The sequence below is a fragment of the Rissa tridactyla genome, chromosome Z (assembly GCF_028500815.1).
Source record: "Rissa tridactyla isolate bRisTri1 chromosome Z, bRisTri1.patW.cur.20221130, whole genome shotgun sequence".
NCBI classification, from domain to species: domain Eukaryota; kingdom Metazoa; phylum Chordata; class Aves; order Charadriiformes; family Laridae; genus Rissa; species Rissa tridactyla.
The window spans coordinates 22,686,521-22,703,246 of NC_071497.1; positions in this window are offsets into that span (position 1 = coordinate 22,686,521).

The window sequence follows — 16,726 nt, forward strand, 5'->3', positions numbered from 1 at the left end:
TCCTCCACAGCCAGTGCAGCTCACCTGTGCTAACTTTTGGCAACAAGCTGGTATCCATGCAGGCTCCTCATCTGGTATCGTCATGTTCTAGAAAAGAAAGAGACGATGACTGTCTTGATGTTGTTCGGTAAATTTAGGATTAGCAAGGTATTCTCTGACACACACTGCCAACATAGTCCAGCATTTACATATGAATAATGTGAGAACAGTTAGTTCTGTCCTTTAAAGGAAGAAAAAGTCAAATCAAGTCATTACACTCAAACTAAACTGCCAGGCAAACAGGGCAAGTCAGCACGGATAACCAATGCATGGTTATTGATTTTACTACCATATTTTTCTGCCAAGGGATCCAAATAGCAGCAGTTCACTGCACAGCAGAACCCAGGCTGTTTCCCATTCCTTACAAGGTTTTGGTATTTGGCAGTGAAAGATGACTGGTAGCAACATAAATCATGTGCAAGTGCAATTACTGCTGTAGAACTATCACAGTAAAATGTGATTTTAATTGTGTGACAGCTTTGGTTGGGTCAAAAGGTAATGCCTGGGAGAGTCTAGTGATAATGCCCTTGGTAAGGACAGACATTAAAACTGAAGAAAAAGTGAATGGTAATCTCAGGGACAAAGGTTTTTTTCAGATCTTTTGCTTTTGCTTTTCTTTATAAACAGAACCAGAACAGAATCAGCCTGGAGGCTATATACATACATATATGTGTATATACATACGCACACACATACATATATACATATTGCTAACAAGAAAGATGGCCTGTGTATCTTTAAGTAGGAAAAGAGGAGAGCAAACTTGCTGCTTGAAAAATCCCTATGAGTTTAAGGACTTAAAAATAATGTAAAATGCAAAAATATTGTCTGAAGAATGCACATAGTGAATGATATCTCTGTGTGTCATACTTTATTATGGGACCAGGAACCTGCAGGTCTGTCGGTAGGCATGCTAGAAGGCTGGATGGTTGAGATGGCACAGTGAGAGTACAGGAGCAGCAGAACTCATAGAGCAAAAACATTTGTGCTTAAATGCAATGTAGACTGTGCACGGCAGCCTCCCATGAGTTTTACGGTTTATTAAAATAGTTACTCAAGTACTTGGAGTCTCTGGTACTGGATGGCGTATGTGAGAATGTGCTGACCCAAGTGAATGAATGAAGCAGGAAGGCTGAAACTGAGTCATGCAAGGAGATGCCGATGAAACCCTGAGCAGTGGGGCTGTTCGGAGGGTGCTGATGGATTTTCTGCATTCAAATCAGTCCTTGAAGCAAAGTCAAATATTGCCCTGTGTGGAGCTTTCGACTTGTGGACCAGGTCTAACAGGGTGTAGGCACTACTGGCTTAATGAGTAGGGTAGATACCTGCTACGAATTGACAAATGCCGTGCTGTTCTGAGCTCTACCTGGGTCCGCTTAGGGCTCTAACAGATGTATGGTGGCATGTGGAAATCAGGCACAGGGTGCTGCTGCCACCCCAGCTGTCACCCTCCCTGCCCCTCTGATGGGACCTGGCTCTCCTGCAGGAAGGGGGTTCAACTCACACTCCCATCTTCAGTCACTGCAGTCTTCAGCTTCGTATAATAACACAGTAAATTGAAAATGGTCTAATATATGTTTTCCTAAGTGCTACTGATTCAGGAGCTGATCTGCTAGGAGGAGATGGGCTGTCCTGTGGAGGACAGCCTTCTGCAGCAATGTAAACCACCTGGTTTGTTTCCTGACGTATATGCTTCTGGCCTTAACAGTGCTCTACAGGGACTAAGGAATTAATTTTATGAGACTGGTGTGTGTATCCTGACTTTTAAAACCAGAAGAGCTACTTAAAATTTATCATAAGCTGTTGATTATCATTAAGGTGTATCACTCTAAATTGCCTGTGACCCCTGATAAGTGAGAAAGGGCCTGTCATATCGCCACATCTTCAACATTAAGTACAGTCAGTTCTCAACTATTTGCAGTGACTAGTGATGGAGCAAAATGGGTAAAACAAAGCTACCAATAATGGAAATTATATTTAATTGATGCTCTACGAGCATGCAGTGAGAGACTACTGATGAAAAGGAAGGCCAGTAACACTTGCATTTTGATGGTCAGGGGCTCCTGAGAGGTCACTGAAAAGAGCTGGTGCACGACTTGTGCATGTGGCTGTTCTGCTTCTTGACTCACGTGAGCTCTCTGGAGCCAAGCGTCTCCACTGCCCGGATAGCAGAGGGCCGGTTGTGCTGGCAGCAGTGCAAGAGGAGCATGTTGTCCTGACAGCTGGCTTGTGTCATCCAGCTGGTGTGTTTTGTCACAGCTCGCACTGTTGAGTCTTCAGAGACAGAAACTGCCTTGTTATTGCACGTCTTGCACAGAGCTTAGCACACTGAGTCCTCAAGCTTGGTCTAGCATCCCATTCCAGTTTACAGCCTGTAAACAAGTGTATGAAAGAAGATTTCATAGGAGCCCCAGAGCCTTTGGCTCATGCAGATTTGTTGATTCAGCTCTCACCTCTTTATGAAAGATGTAGGATTGCAGTAGAAAGACTGCATCCCTTGTTATGACCTTCCCAGTTGTACTGGGCAACTGTTAAAGAGCTCTAAGAGTTTTTTCACATGTGCTTTTTGAGGACTGTGCTCTTCTGTGTCACATCCACGTGTAGGTGGCCTCTTCCATGAGTGTATTTGCTGGCTCTTGTCTCAAGTAAATTCACAGTAGACTGGTTTGGGAATCCATTCTCTGGTGAAGCCAATGTTCAAAAGACCTGTTTTTCTCTTTCATCTGGAAAAAAGAACATGTGACAGTGTTTCTGACGTAGATTTGCATTTGTAAGCTGACCGCTATCATACCTATGGACAGGCAGTGAGAAGAAGAACAGAAATACTAAAATAAGTATTTTTCTTCTGCCATTTCTTTTACCTGCAAGAGTCCATTCTTTTATGTAAAATTGTTGTTTACTTGCAAAAGCATTAAAAATCAGAAAAGGCTTTTTGAAAATATATATTTTACATTTATGCTTGAACACCCAAGGTTGGTTATCAGTGACAGAAGGTCAACCAGATTCTTCCTGTCTAGTTCATAACCACTTCAGCTCTTTTCTACTTTTTGCTTCAACGAGGCAAAAAGCATCATGCTTCAGCATGATGAAAAGCATCAGCATCATGCCAAAAGTCTAATCACCCACATATTGGGCACACTTATACCATTAAAAAATGTAATATTGCCTTTTTGTCCTCTACAAAACAGTTCTCTTTTTTGCATTTAAAAACATTGAGTATAGTGCTGACCAGTATTGAAGGAATGACATAATGTTGGCTTGACCCTGATTTGCTTGTTTAGAAGGCTGTAATGTTATAAAATCTGGCCTCTGAGAAAAGAGGAAATTATCTCAATCCTTCATGGAAGCATGCTGCATTATTGTGCTGTGCCTGCAAAAGCACAGCTCCAAAGGAGTGGATTTTAATCATATAGAACTTAATTTTCATCTTGGACAAAATCATTGTGTCCCCAAGTAATATTGACATGGCTTTACTGATTTTTATTCCTGTACTTTCTTTTCAGTTATGAGCCTTTGTATAGTCTCCCTATCTATTGCTAGAAGCCTATGCAGGCATCATTTCTAAACTTCAAAAATCCCATGTCATTGTCTCACCAAGGACACGTATGGGTTGAATTTTTTCCGTATTTCTTCTCAGCCCCAGCAGGGAAGACAGATTAGTCTAACCCCTGGTGCATCTTTAACCATGCTAAAAGTTAGTGCACCCACAGGGTGCCGGCAATGACAGAAGCAGTCCTTCCAAAACCAAGCAGAAAACCAGATCTGGAGCCCAGGGCTCAGCACCTTCCAGGGCTGGTGCTCTGGGAACTGATTGATCACCAGATCATCTGTCCGTGTTGCTGGTGTGAAAGTGAATGAAACAGGGTAAAGTTGAAGGAACTGCCAACAGAATGATTTGGGAGGGGGAGTGTCTGTGGCTCGTGTGACCAGTTGTGCCCCCGCGTTAATACATACGTGTGTAACCCTATAGGGCATGACATAACGTGCGTCACACGGTGGTGCTGCTGCTCAGCAAATGGGAAACCTCTCCCAGTAATGGCAAGGGGAAAAGCGACACCTACCACTGTGCAAATGTATTTTGGCTTGTGTGCCTGTGTGGTATGTGTGTCTAAACACTGGCTTTAAGGTGGGGCAGGAACGGCTCATCCGTCTTCTGCTTGTGTCATGGCTGATAAGTCAGATACTGGGTTTTTCTTGTGCTCTATCTGCGTAGCTCGTGTGCATTCCTCTTCACAGCAGGTGTTTCAAGTTAGTACCAAACAAATAACGAGCAGGCCCTGGGCATGCTGTGGAAGAGCAGCAAATTGCCAAGGAGAGAAAGTTTTAAGCTTCACGAGTAGATTCATAAACAGGAAGCAATTAAATGATGTAGAAAACAGCTTTTTGATTTCAGCTTCAGACAGGATTAGAGTCACAGCTTTGTTCTCAGTGAACTCACCCTTTTCTTCGTGCTATGTTCATAAGCAAAGATATAACAACAGCCAACCTCATTAGTGAAATGAACTATGCCATTATTATTAAATCCTGTTGTTGCCTTCTGCCATTGTCAGCATGGTATTTCATTATAACCATGATGGTATAAGGACAAAGAAGGCACAGGGGTTGCTGGAAGAAGTAATATACTTTATTAAATAACTGGTAAAACAGGAAGAAATGGACAAATTTTAAGTCACTCAAGCCCTTCTTCAGATTTTCAGGTTTGAGGACCCAAAATTTTCTCTGATTTTTCCGATTATATCAGTTTGTCTGATAATGTCTACCAGCAAACCACTTCCTGCTTTGTTAGAGTTGGTATTGGTTTATAAGCGCAAAGAAGGAGCCCTGACTTCCAGTGGACCTGCCAACCAATGGACCACTCAGGGCTGAATCAATTCAACTAAAGATTGGCAAAACAGCATCTAAGGCTCTTAGATACATTCATGTATTGTAAATGGCCATTGCCGAAAAATGTACTGGCTGTCGCAAACCTTTTCATTTTTATATTGCTTTACCAATAAATAACTGTTTAAAAAGGTAAGTCTGTAGTTAATGGCTATGATTTCTTAAGCACTGCATGAATTCTGGTGACTTGATGACAAAATCTTTAATGCAAGTGTGCTACCCTACACAATTTCACTTCTGTTTGGTTTTATATTTCTCATTGTACTCATGAGCCATTGCATATCTGCTGTTGTTTGTGTCAATGAATTAAATACAAGTCTTGATCTGAGACAAGTTCTTTAAGTTCCTTAAGGGACTTTTCTCATCACAGACCACATGGATAATACTACTTGGAGGCAGGTAGGAATACTCCAGTCACTACTTAACACAAAGGGAATCTTTTCACTGTTTCTGGTCTGATTTCCACTTCCCACACATGTCTCTTCAGCTCAGCTGGGAAACAGATTATGTTTTTATTTTTTTTTTTTATCTGAGGCTTTGTATTTATTACCCAGATACTCATGACTTTACTGGATTTGGTATATTTCTGCCACATCCATTGAAAGAGGATTAATGCATTGTATAGCACACTGTATCATATATAGGCTTTGCCTTTTTTGTGATTTTGATTTTGGAATTTGGTGTCATCCCTGTTGTTGAGAGATATTAGTTGTTTAGCTTGAACAAGTAATTTTAATTAGAATAAATTACTTAGGGTTATAACATGGTGTGATTTATGCTGTGTGCTTAGCTTTACTTAGCTAGATTTGCTGAAGCCTTTGGGCCACAATACAGTTAATTTTCTTAGTAATTTTCCTCACAGATGGTACAGGGCTGCGCTTAGTCTTTTAGTATAAGAAAAATGTTGATAACACACTGATGTTTTGGTAGTGTTTTGGAATGTTTTCCATTCCCCACGTTCTGCCAGGGAGCTCAGGTGTACAAGAAGCATAAACCAGGAGATAAGGAGGCGACAACCTTGAGCAGAGACATCAACACCCTAAGCAGAGACTGCACATCAACAGGATAAGAGCAGTAAATGGCCTGTCTGGATACAGAAAAAGAATCCCAGACAGTGTTAGAAGATACCAGACCAAAAATCACCATTGGACTAAAAGATGCGTGAAAAGCATGTGAGGGGCAGATGTAGAGACCACAAGGGTGTCATTGCCCAGGGATTTCTTTGTTCGAGGTCCCTCTCTGGAGGCACCCAGCCCAGGCTGACCCTGCTGCTGGACCTCTCAATTAAATTACTTATTTTATAAAACCTGACACTGTGGAAAAGCTAGAGTGGAGCCTGAAGAAGGAGGGATCTTGCCCGAGAGTGAGCGTATGTGTGTGTGAGGAGTGGGAAGGGGCACCTGTTGGCTCCGGGGGGTCGCCTGCTGCAAAGGGACCCTGGTCCGAGCAGGGGAAGACTAGGGTGGTGTGTGTGCCCCTCCTTGAGTGGGGTGGGAGTGCTCGGGCAGCAGCTTCTCCTTTAACATTTGCCACAAAGGACTACCATTATTCACAGGATCCACTTTTTTTTTCTCTGACTTTCTAACAGTGATAATAAAAGATAAGTACATGTATATTAGAGATGGAAATCTTTATAGAAGGCAATTGGGGCAATGCCTTGTAAGTCTGCTCAAATATTCTTCTAGGGGTTGAAAAGCAGCAATCACTCTTTTTTAGAAAATTGCTTTTATGGGGAAGGAAGGACAAGGCAGGTGGTAGGTGTATAAAGTACTGTATAGGAAAGGATGATGTTTTTCTGTGACAGTCTCATCACCCAAATCTGTTCTTTCTCACACATACCAGGTCAGTGAATGCCTTAGAGAAGACAGGAGATCTGACTTCTTACAAGCAATTCATTATTTTTCCAATGTGGAAAAAGATGCAAAATGTTGCTTTTTTTCCTTTGGTGCAAGACTCTTTCTTCCATCTTCTCTGAGTGTGGTTTGATGCTTTTCTCCACAACCTTCATTTTGTGTTTTCTCTCCTGGAGTTTGGTCATGCAGCAAAGAGAGGGCAGCAACCAAGAACAGAAACTGCATGCCTGGACCTATATTAGGTCACATGGGAATTTAATTTAAGGGATCATTAACATAGAAACTCTGTGTCTTACTATAATTACTGCTCAGTGCACTTAGCCCACTGCCAATTTGTTCTCACTGCAAAAGCAGACCTTTGGGTTTTTTTCTCTTTCCTGTGTGTTTTCTTGCAAACAAGACAAACAGACAAACACCAGACTCTGCTCTGGAGATGCTGCGTAGAAGGCATAGATCCCACACCTGCATTTACACAGTTTTACAGGGGACTAAATGCATGGAACGAACGAGTGTACAGCTATACTGTATCTTTATGCCCATGTGTAAGACATTTTCATTGTTCATGATGTCAGCTTCCTACTGCAGGCTGCATTGCCCATAATACACTGCTCTGCTCTCTAACGGGCAGCATTTTGTCTCAAATCCACCATTCCTGTAAGATCCAGAGCCACCACCTTCATGTGCAAAGCTGCATGATCATATCACCACATGTCCTTAAAGACATGCTTATTCCAGTATTTATTGACTTTACCCAGGATGAACCTGCTTTAGGAAAAAAAAAAAAAGTAACCTAGTTGGTTTTAATACAGTTAGTTATTTTTACCTCAAAAGGAGTTGCAGTGTTTTGGCCCCTGCCTCTGGAGGCACTTGGTTCTCCTGCCCATATTTTTGAGATTACAACATTAAAACACAACATTCATGGTGGACTTTCACTTAATGAGGAAAATGTCATGGCCTGATGGAAAATGGAGATAGAGGGAGTGAGGCTCTGTATGGGTTTGTGTTACTGTGGAACAAAAGTGCTGTTGCTGTCTGTGGCTCTGATCTTCCCAAACACGGGTGCTGGCTCTTTATCCAGTCATTGGAAAACACCCGAAGCTCTACTGATAAAATGAAACTAATATTTAAGGACAGAAGCACACTGTGGGGAGACGGATGGGGCTGTAACAGTGGGAAAACATGGAGTGGTGGATGACTCCTACCACCTGTGCTATACTTAGATTTGAACAGACTAATGCTGGCTTGACCTTGTGTGTAAAAAAGGAAAAGCCGTGGATCAGAGCAAGAGCTAGCTGCGGGAGACCTTGACGGGCTTCTCCAGGCAGGAGGAGCTGAGAGAGCACTGAGTCCACAGGGAAGGTGTCCGGGCCCAGACAGCCTCACGTCTAAAACTTCTCTGTCTCTGGCCAAGGGGAAACACCTGCCATCCCACCGGTGACCCTGCTCGTTTCTCCTCAGCCGGAGGGCTGCACAGCAACCTCTGTTTTAGGGGAAAGGAGGTGAAACGAGAGGAGGGGAAGCCGAGGAATAGGGCTGGTGTGGTCAGGCCAGGCAGACACCTGCCCTTACCGACCAAGACACATTCTGCCCCAGATGTCCTCCCTAACCTGGGTGAGGGCACAGGAGCCCAGATTAATTTAAAGGCCAATTCAGTTGCCTAAATTCCCTGGAGGGTGTGAGCCTTGGCTACACTTTCAGGCTACAGCTAAATCGCTTTGGCAGCTGCTGGAAGGGGCAGGACCCCTCCTGCCCAGCTCTGCCCTCAGGGCTTTGCTCAGGTTAGCAGAATTAAAAACACCAGCTCTTCCAGCTTCTTTGCACAAAGGGAAGATGCTCCTGCAAGTTCAGCTCAAGCTGCGGAAACGACAATTAAAGAAATGAACAGGAATGAGACAGCGAAAGGCTGGCTGCTTAGTTTTCTGACGGCGCTGCGCCTTGTGTCACCGTCCCAGCGCTGAGGCATTGGCTTCGCAGTGCTGCTGGCACGGATTTCGGCTGGGGTGGGAGCACAGATCACAGGGGACAGATGAGCTTCCACCCTGCCATCCCTATGCCAACATCTTCAGCACCTCCTTTTGCAAGCAAAGGAACCACAGCAAGAGCTGGACACCCCCTGGGTGGACTTTCCTATTGGTGGGTCTCCATGGGAGGTGCCTGGCCTGCTTGTGGGATGGAGAGTGCTCATCATCGAGTTCACCAGCAAAAAGGGGCTAGAAACTATTGAGCTTGAACGTCAGCTTTTCTCTCAGCATTTCTGCCTTCTTTCATTAGCACGAGTAATAACATCCTCCAGTCAAATGCGTTTGTTATTTCGAAAAGGCAGGGAATAATTTTTTTTACATTATCCTAGCACCCAGTAGCTCTTTTGCTTTTTTCTTTCTCTGACTTTTTTTTTTTTTTTAAATAATGGAGAAAGAAGACATTAGTCACACCAACAAATCATTTTTTGGTGTGTGTGTTTTTTGTAATGGGCAGTACTAACTCCAGACAAACCACTCTCAGCAGACGGCAGCAAAAGGCTAACAGCTTGAGTAAAGGTCTAGGAGACTCCAAGCCAATTAATGAACTCTGCAGCCTCTCTGGTGAAATCAGAGATCACAATCACAAGCAGGGCTCCAGGAGTTTGCAGCAGTAATGAGACTACTAAGGCTGCTTTCTGAAAGTTTGTGATTCTGCGTGCTGACAATGATGAAGATGAAGCCATCCAGATCCAGAACCTGCTGCAGAATAAATTTTGTGTTAAATCTGGAATAATCTTTGCAGAGATGCCTTGTAGTGAACATATCTTGGAAAACTTAAGTGATGCTGTGGCTCAGCGTGGACTATTATGCTATTGACAAAATTTTCTGAATGGATCTCAGTATGTCAATGCTCTTAACAGCATAAATCACAGCTCTGTGATACCTGTGAGGCTACTAAATAACCCACTTACCCAGGAAAAGACTTCTTTTTTTGTTTTTCAGGCTGTTAATGCACTGCAAGAGAATAGTCCTGGCTTTGCAAAACAAGCAGAGAAAAATTTCCACAAGACTACATACAGGCAACAGTGAGAGATAGGGAGGGAGGAAAGGATGAAAGAGAAACTAGAGCACTTGTCATGGTGAAAAACTGTGAAGGCAGACCATGTTTAGAGTAAAGCAGAAGTGATATTCCTTGCTCTTGTTTTATAAAGGAAGGGAAACTCTTCTTTTGACAATACTAATGGTAAAGTTCTCTGCCAAGTGTGTTAACTAAGTACTGCTGAATGCATGCCGTATTTGAAGGCATGCCTGTCACTGTGTGGGCTTAAAGGTACAAGATGCTGCCAAACCGAAACCCTAGCTATGTTTGGTTTTATCTTGTGAGCTCTGCCAGACATGTATTCTTTTCCATTAACAATGTACAGCTTTTCACATCTTGTAGCTGATACTGAAAAGTATTAATAAAAGAGGAATATTTGTCATCACCATGAAATCAATGCATTATGAAAGGCATTCTGTGAAAAACACTGTCACTTTGAGAAACGGACATTTCAAGAATACTTTATTTTTGTTACATTTGGGTTTTTTTTTCTATAAAGAAAACTTTTTCAGATGTGGGTTTTTTTATTTCAAGACACATTTTCTTGTCCCATTCTGAGACTAAACTTTGTTTGGCACATTCTTTAAGGGAAAACATTAGTCAATTATATTGGAGAGAATAGTATGGGAGATTGTGTTTGTCTTCAAGGCAAGTGTTCTGAGCTGAGGCCGGAAAAGGAGAGACAGAGAAATGGCATCAGTTTGAATTACTTGTATTTCATGCGCTTCACATATCCCAGTTCTTAAGCATATTTGAACAGATTTAAAACAGGTCTCCAATGTTCTTTTTTCCTCCCGTACTTGATAGGACTGCTAGCTGTGATTCAGTAAGCCAGCTTGCATGAGGTTCCACTATGGTTTTGTACTGCTGATGTGGAACATAATTACTAAAATAGCATTGGAAATCTTTGCTTCTTCTGTTGGAAATTAAATTAAAACATGACAATTTGTTATTTTCTGAATGACCAAAAACTGGCTATTCCAAATGTAAGGACAGTCAGCTGTGAACAAAACACTTTGTTGCTTGCTGAAGAGAAAAGGCAGCAAGAGGGGCTTAAGTGTCTGGATCAGCATTGATGCTGTTCTTGTGGGAGGTAGCTGACGTGATAGCTGTGCCATTGCTTGCATGCAGCGTGATTTTGGACACGATGCTTTGTGTTCTGCCTCTGCTCCCTGTTTTGTGAATGAGAAGAATAACAGCTATGAATCTCTGTCTCAAAAAAATGTGGGGCAAGAATGAGTTACGGACACACCACATGCTTCATCCACGTGCTGGCTGCACCCTTGTGCTGCAGGAAAGTGAATTTGTGGAGCCGAGGGGCTGGTGGGTGTCCGCAGCCCTTGCAAAGCACCCTCAGTGCAGCCAGTCACAGTGCCTGGGATGGCAGAAAGTCCTGAGCAGGGTAGAGGGTTCCTCAGTTAATCACCCCTGGTGTCCCCAGTGCTGGCTATTGACAGCCAGACAGGGCTTCTGACTCCAGTGCTGGGGACTGCTTGGTCACCGAAAGCAGGGAGGGGAACAGAATTCTGCTCCCCTCTGCCCCCCTTGCACGGGGAGGTGGCCAGAACTGCCCAAGCTCCTGAAGGAAAGTCACAAGCACCGTGAGCATGGGTGGAGGGTTTCGGCTGTGGGAGGCTTTCAGAGTTCCTCTGCCGGTGCTGATTCATTTAAGTGATGTCTACAGTATTTTTTACCTTTTTCATTTTTCCCCTCAGTGTAAATGTACTTTTTCCTGTGATGTTTAAAATGGTAAACATAAGACAACCTGTCCATAGCATACAGTCTATAAACCATACCAATGAGAAGATTACGCAAAGAAGACAGAAGGAAAAGAGAACGGGAAGAAGTCTAAGAGAAACAGGAGGAGATGTGGTCTGTTACGCAGCAAAATGTTTCCAAAAAGGGAAACCAGTTTTCAGGGTTGGACCAAACCCCAGCAACCCAGAGACTCCTGTTCTTGACCTACCAAGCTGCTGCATTGTTGTTGCTACTTATTTCTTTCACCTCTATAAAACCATTCCTTCTGGCTGATCCCAGGAGATACCAGTTTCTTTGATGGTGAGAAGCCCAGATTTGCAGGTAATACTCTACTGTGCAGCTCTCGGGCAATGTTTGAGCGCTAAAGTCCCCAGGTCATTTACGCTTTAATGTTGTTCCCTTTCAGTAGCTAGTTCAGAAAAAAAGTGTTCCCACAAGCGTTACTGCCTGCTTATACTGCTGCATACTGCCTGCAAGAACCACACAGACAGCTGTCTTGTACGCTAGGTGCCTACAAATAAGAATTGCTGTCTCATTTTCATGCAGAAATGTGTGCCTTGCCACTACGGACCATTCTCCTGCTGGTCTTACTGGGGTGCTTAGTGTGCTGCCCTGACGGCTGACAACCATCTGGCTGTTAAGCAAGGGTCTGCCTGGGAGTTGCAGGCTCCAGCCAAATGAAGCTCCTGTTACTTGTCTTGGGTTGCATTCGCAGCTGACTGCAGCTCTGCCTTACCCCTCCCGGGCAGCTGCCTTCATGCTACGTGCGGCATTCCCCGAGCACTGCAGCAGAATGCAGTACTTAAAAGCCTACGTGGGGATACTCTGGCAAAGGGAGGAAATTTGTATCCTGTGATAAGTAAAGCCTAAGAAATGCGCATGTCATCCAGGTGTGACCTACTCCTGCTCGCACACTCGTAGATATCAGTGCTGGAAAAGCAAGGTGGGTGACCCCCCCCAGCCCTTAGTGCAGTTAGAGAAAAACAGGAATTTTGAGCATGCTGCTGGGTACAATGCCACACTACAAAACAAATATATGGAATTACGTCTAAAGCTGAATTACTGCTCTCAGAGAAGCCAGAGCACTGTTGCCATGACTATCGCATTTGCAAGGGAGGCTCTTGTCTGCATCTCAGAGCACTCTGCAGCTGGCAGCCTCTGAGCTGTCTCCTCCTTCTGGAGGTCCCAAACGTCACCTTGATACCACCTGTCCCCTCACTACGCTCTGTCCTGGCAGAAGTGACCAAAGAATCAGAGATGAGGAGAGATCTCAGGGATGCTGAGCATCATGCTGGACTTGAGTGAAAGGGTCCTGTCCCTGGCTGGGGGGACAGGGAGGGGAGGGCAGTGGTCCCCTGGTTCAACAGCAGTGTTTGAAGCCAGTGTCTTGTTAATGGTTGGAAATTGGACGTGCCTGAACAGATGAGGAAGGATGGTGGCGAGGCTGAGGGCTAGGACAGCAAGGCAGTACACTGGAAAAATCCTCTCTGGCATCAGTCTCAGTCCCCTCTCCCCATAGTGGGTTCGATGCTCAGAGATCTCTCCATGCTTTGCTCATTCAACTTTTAAACAATGGCAGCCATCCATATGTTACAGCAGGCTACATACATTTTATTTACAAGTCTTGTGCTAGAAGGCATTGCACAACGGGATGCAGAGCTAACACACTTCCTAACATATGCCTAATGGTGTATCTGGCTTTCTCTGCAATAGGTTATTTGTTCATTTTAAATTTTCCTTTGCTCTGCCTGAAGGCCTATGAAGACTTATGCAAAAATATGCTGAGACTTATTAACTGGAATAAACCATTTTCTGGTTTGTTTTGTTTGTTTGTTTTTTGGTTCTTTTTCCTCTTAAAAGTACAATTCTATTGCAAAATTTCTGGCACTTGTCTCAGATGTTTCCCAAGCAACTTGGCCTGGGGAAAGCGTGAAGTCGTGTGGCTGCCACCTTGCCCTGCACTGCATTCATCCCTTAGAGAAAGGGCAGGGTAAAAGCAGCAGCCCTTCCTTCTCATAAAAACCACCAATCTCATTTGGTGTAACCACTACAAGGGGAAAAAAAAGGCAAAAAAATCCCAAAACTGAGATAAGGCAACTTTTCCTCAGATTTCAGTGCTGGGTATGGTTTGTCTGCACTCTCTGGCTGACAGCCAGAGTTGAGGGGTACACATGGAAAGGACGGTTCCTGAGTACCCGAGGTACTAGTGGCATAAATCCAAGAGATTTACAAACCTTAAATAAGCTAAGGCAATCTGTGAAGTACAGTTTTAATAAGCTCAGTGTGGTTAGCATCAAAAGCCAAGCAAACAGCTCCAGTCTGCTCTGACTGAATCTTCTGAGGCGTGCTTGCGAGAAGCCCCAGTAAAGTGTATTTTAGTAATCCAGCCTGCAGGAGAAAATGGAGTCGATGCTCATACGCTGCGGCAGTGGAACAGGCAGTCTAGATAAGGAGGGAGTCGGTTACATGGGTGTCTGTTGCAGAATTGCTTAGAAATGCGAAACCCTGCTGTTAAAGGCAAGTGCTGCAGAGCTTGTGGGGTTTCCTCACGCAGGTCAGGTGTCTGGGCGGGAGGATGCACGGCAATTCCCAGGGGATGGCTGTGGCTGATGGCAGCTCCACAAGGAAAAGAGCTACTACTGAAATGACACCAGTCTTATCAGAAAGCCACTGGACAGACAGGCAGAGACATCCCTGCACAAGGGAACTGAAAAACTCAGTAGCTGAGCCTTATGTCATTTTAAAAAAACAACAACGCAAACCTCTGTGTCCTAACATAGAATTAAGCCAGGCTTGGAAATAGTTTTCCTGTTAGTCCATGCCCTGTGATTCTTCAGGGTCATGCTGGAGCCAGCAATTAGAGGCAGATTAATGAGAGATTCCCCAGTCATGATTTAATAGGAAGCTACTCCCAGAGATCGTTTTGCTAAGAGGCCACACGCTTGTCTCTGGCTAGCTGCTTATGGAAATGGTTAGAAGGCAGAAAAGGAGAGCACAACTCTCCAAAGCACATACGTGTGTGACTGTGTGCGTGCGTATGTGCACACAAACCCACGTGGCCAGAAACCGCTGGGAACAGGAATTCTATGCTACAGACAGAATGTTTTCTGGATATATATGGCAATGTAAAAGGTCATGGCTAGTCTGAACCGCTCGGTGCCTCTGCAGACTTCCAATGACAGTTACAGCTGCAGACGACTAAAATGAGAGGACGCTTATAGCACTTGCATCTGAAGCCAAGGACTGAAATACTACCAGCGTGCTCCCAGCCTCTCAGCAGCTTCTGCGGGAGCTGCAGTGCGTGGCGTGTTGCAATCCAGCCCGTTGCCTAGCACTTGTACTCTGTTTTGTTTGCTCTCTCTGCTCGTGCTGGCTGCTGCTTACGGTAAATGGAGTATTTCTGTAATTACACACACACACACCCCACTTCTACTGACATCTATTTGAGGAAAAGTAGCTTTACCACATAGATCATAGAATGGTTTACTTTAGAAGGGACCTTAAAGATCATGTAGTTCCAACCCCCCTGCCCTGGGCAGGGACACCTCCCACTAGACCAGGCTGCTCAAAGCCCCATCCAGCCTGGCCTTGAACACCTCCATAGGGGCATCCACAACTTCTCTGGGCAACGCATTCCAGTGTCTCAGCGCCCTCACAGTAAAGAATTTCTTCCTCATATCTAATCTAAATCTCCCCTCTTTCAGTTTGAAACCGCTACCCCTCATCCTATTGCTACACTCCCTGATAAAGAGTCCCTTCCCATCTTTCCTGTAGGCCCCCTTTAGATACTGGAAGGCAGATATAAGGTCTTCCCAGAGCCACCTTATTTTCCTTTTCATTTCCTTTTCTTTTGCTTCCAAGCATTTTGGAACCTCTGGAGCCTTTTGAGCTTTCTGTCAGCCCAGAGTTCTCCCTGGCTGATCAGCTCCCTAGATTTTCTCTGCAGTGTATTAGTGGAGTGGTCTCTACAAATGCCTGGGAGTTAAATATGCATATTTCCAAGTATCATGACTAGTGTAGTAGGTTTCATTGTAGGTGAAATGTCTGTTCTATATTTGGAAAGCAGAGGATGTTACGTTTTTTTTATTCCACCCACTGTGGAAATCTTGTGAATTCAATAGCCAGAATTCTGTATACCTTTATCAACATTGCCGGGTCCGTCTTTTCCTTGGCCTGGAGGCAAAGAAAACAACAGAGGGATAATATGCATGGGGTAAAAAAAAGGCAGGAAAGAGACTGTGAGCAGCACATTCTGAAAGTTTCGCGTCTGCAATATACCAGAATGGGTACAGCCTGTGGTACAGGAGAGGCTTCTGGTGTTACAAGGGCACAGCCCAAAGTTTAACATGGCAAAGGATTAGTCAAACCAATCGATGGTAAGCAAAGTCACAGTGCATGCTCAACATATCTCTGGTAGAGGATCACACCATGGCAGAGCACTGTTTGAACCCAGTGTGGCTAGCAACATGGACACAACTGGCTCTACCTAATAATGGCATGGTTAATTTATATTTAATGGTAAGCTAATTTTTCATGCATTTTTTTATCTACAGTTTAACCAACTGTTGACTTAAAACAACTGTACTGATGAACCTGAGATTATTTTGTAAGTTGAAAATGTTGTTTTGGCAGAGAATTTTACTCTGGCGGTTGTTTTCATTACATTTAAATTCTGCCGTGTCAGATTTACAGGCTTTACTGCTCAAGATCTGTCATACAGCCTAGGGAAGCCTCTCCCAAAATGCCTGGCTATTGTTACTGAAGAGGCAATGTATGGTCGTGCACTGGCTAGCTGGAACGTCTTTGGATGTATGAATTCAGATGTGCAGGTCTTTTACGAGCATGCTAGGGATTGCCAGGAGAGGAAGAAAATTGTGTTTGTCTTCTTGAAGGGAAATTCAGCTTTCGCAAGCTTGGCAAATATTGACCTAAAAGTTGGGTGCACAACTGCCACTGATTTTAATGATAGAAATGTTTGAATTTCTGAAAATTGCAACCTCTGTCAATGTGCTTTCAACCTCTTAAATTAGCACCAGGGGCAGCAGAGAGAGAGGAAAGGAAATTTTGCAGGTTGTACATTAAATACCAGAATAGTTAGGAAAGATGTAGGTTAATTAGACTGTTTAAAAACCCTG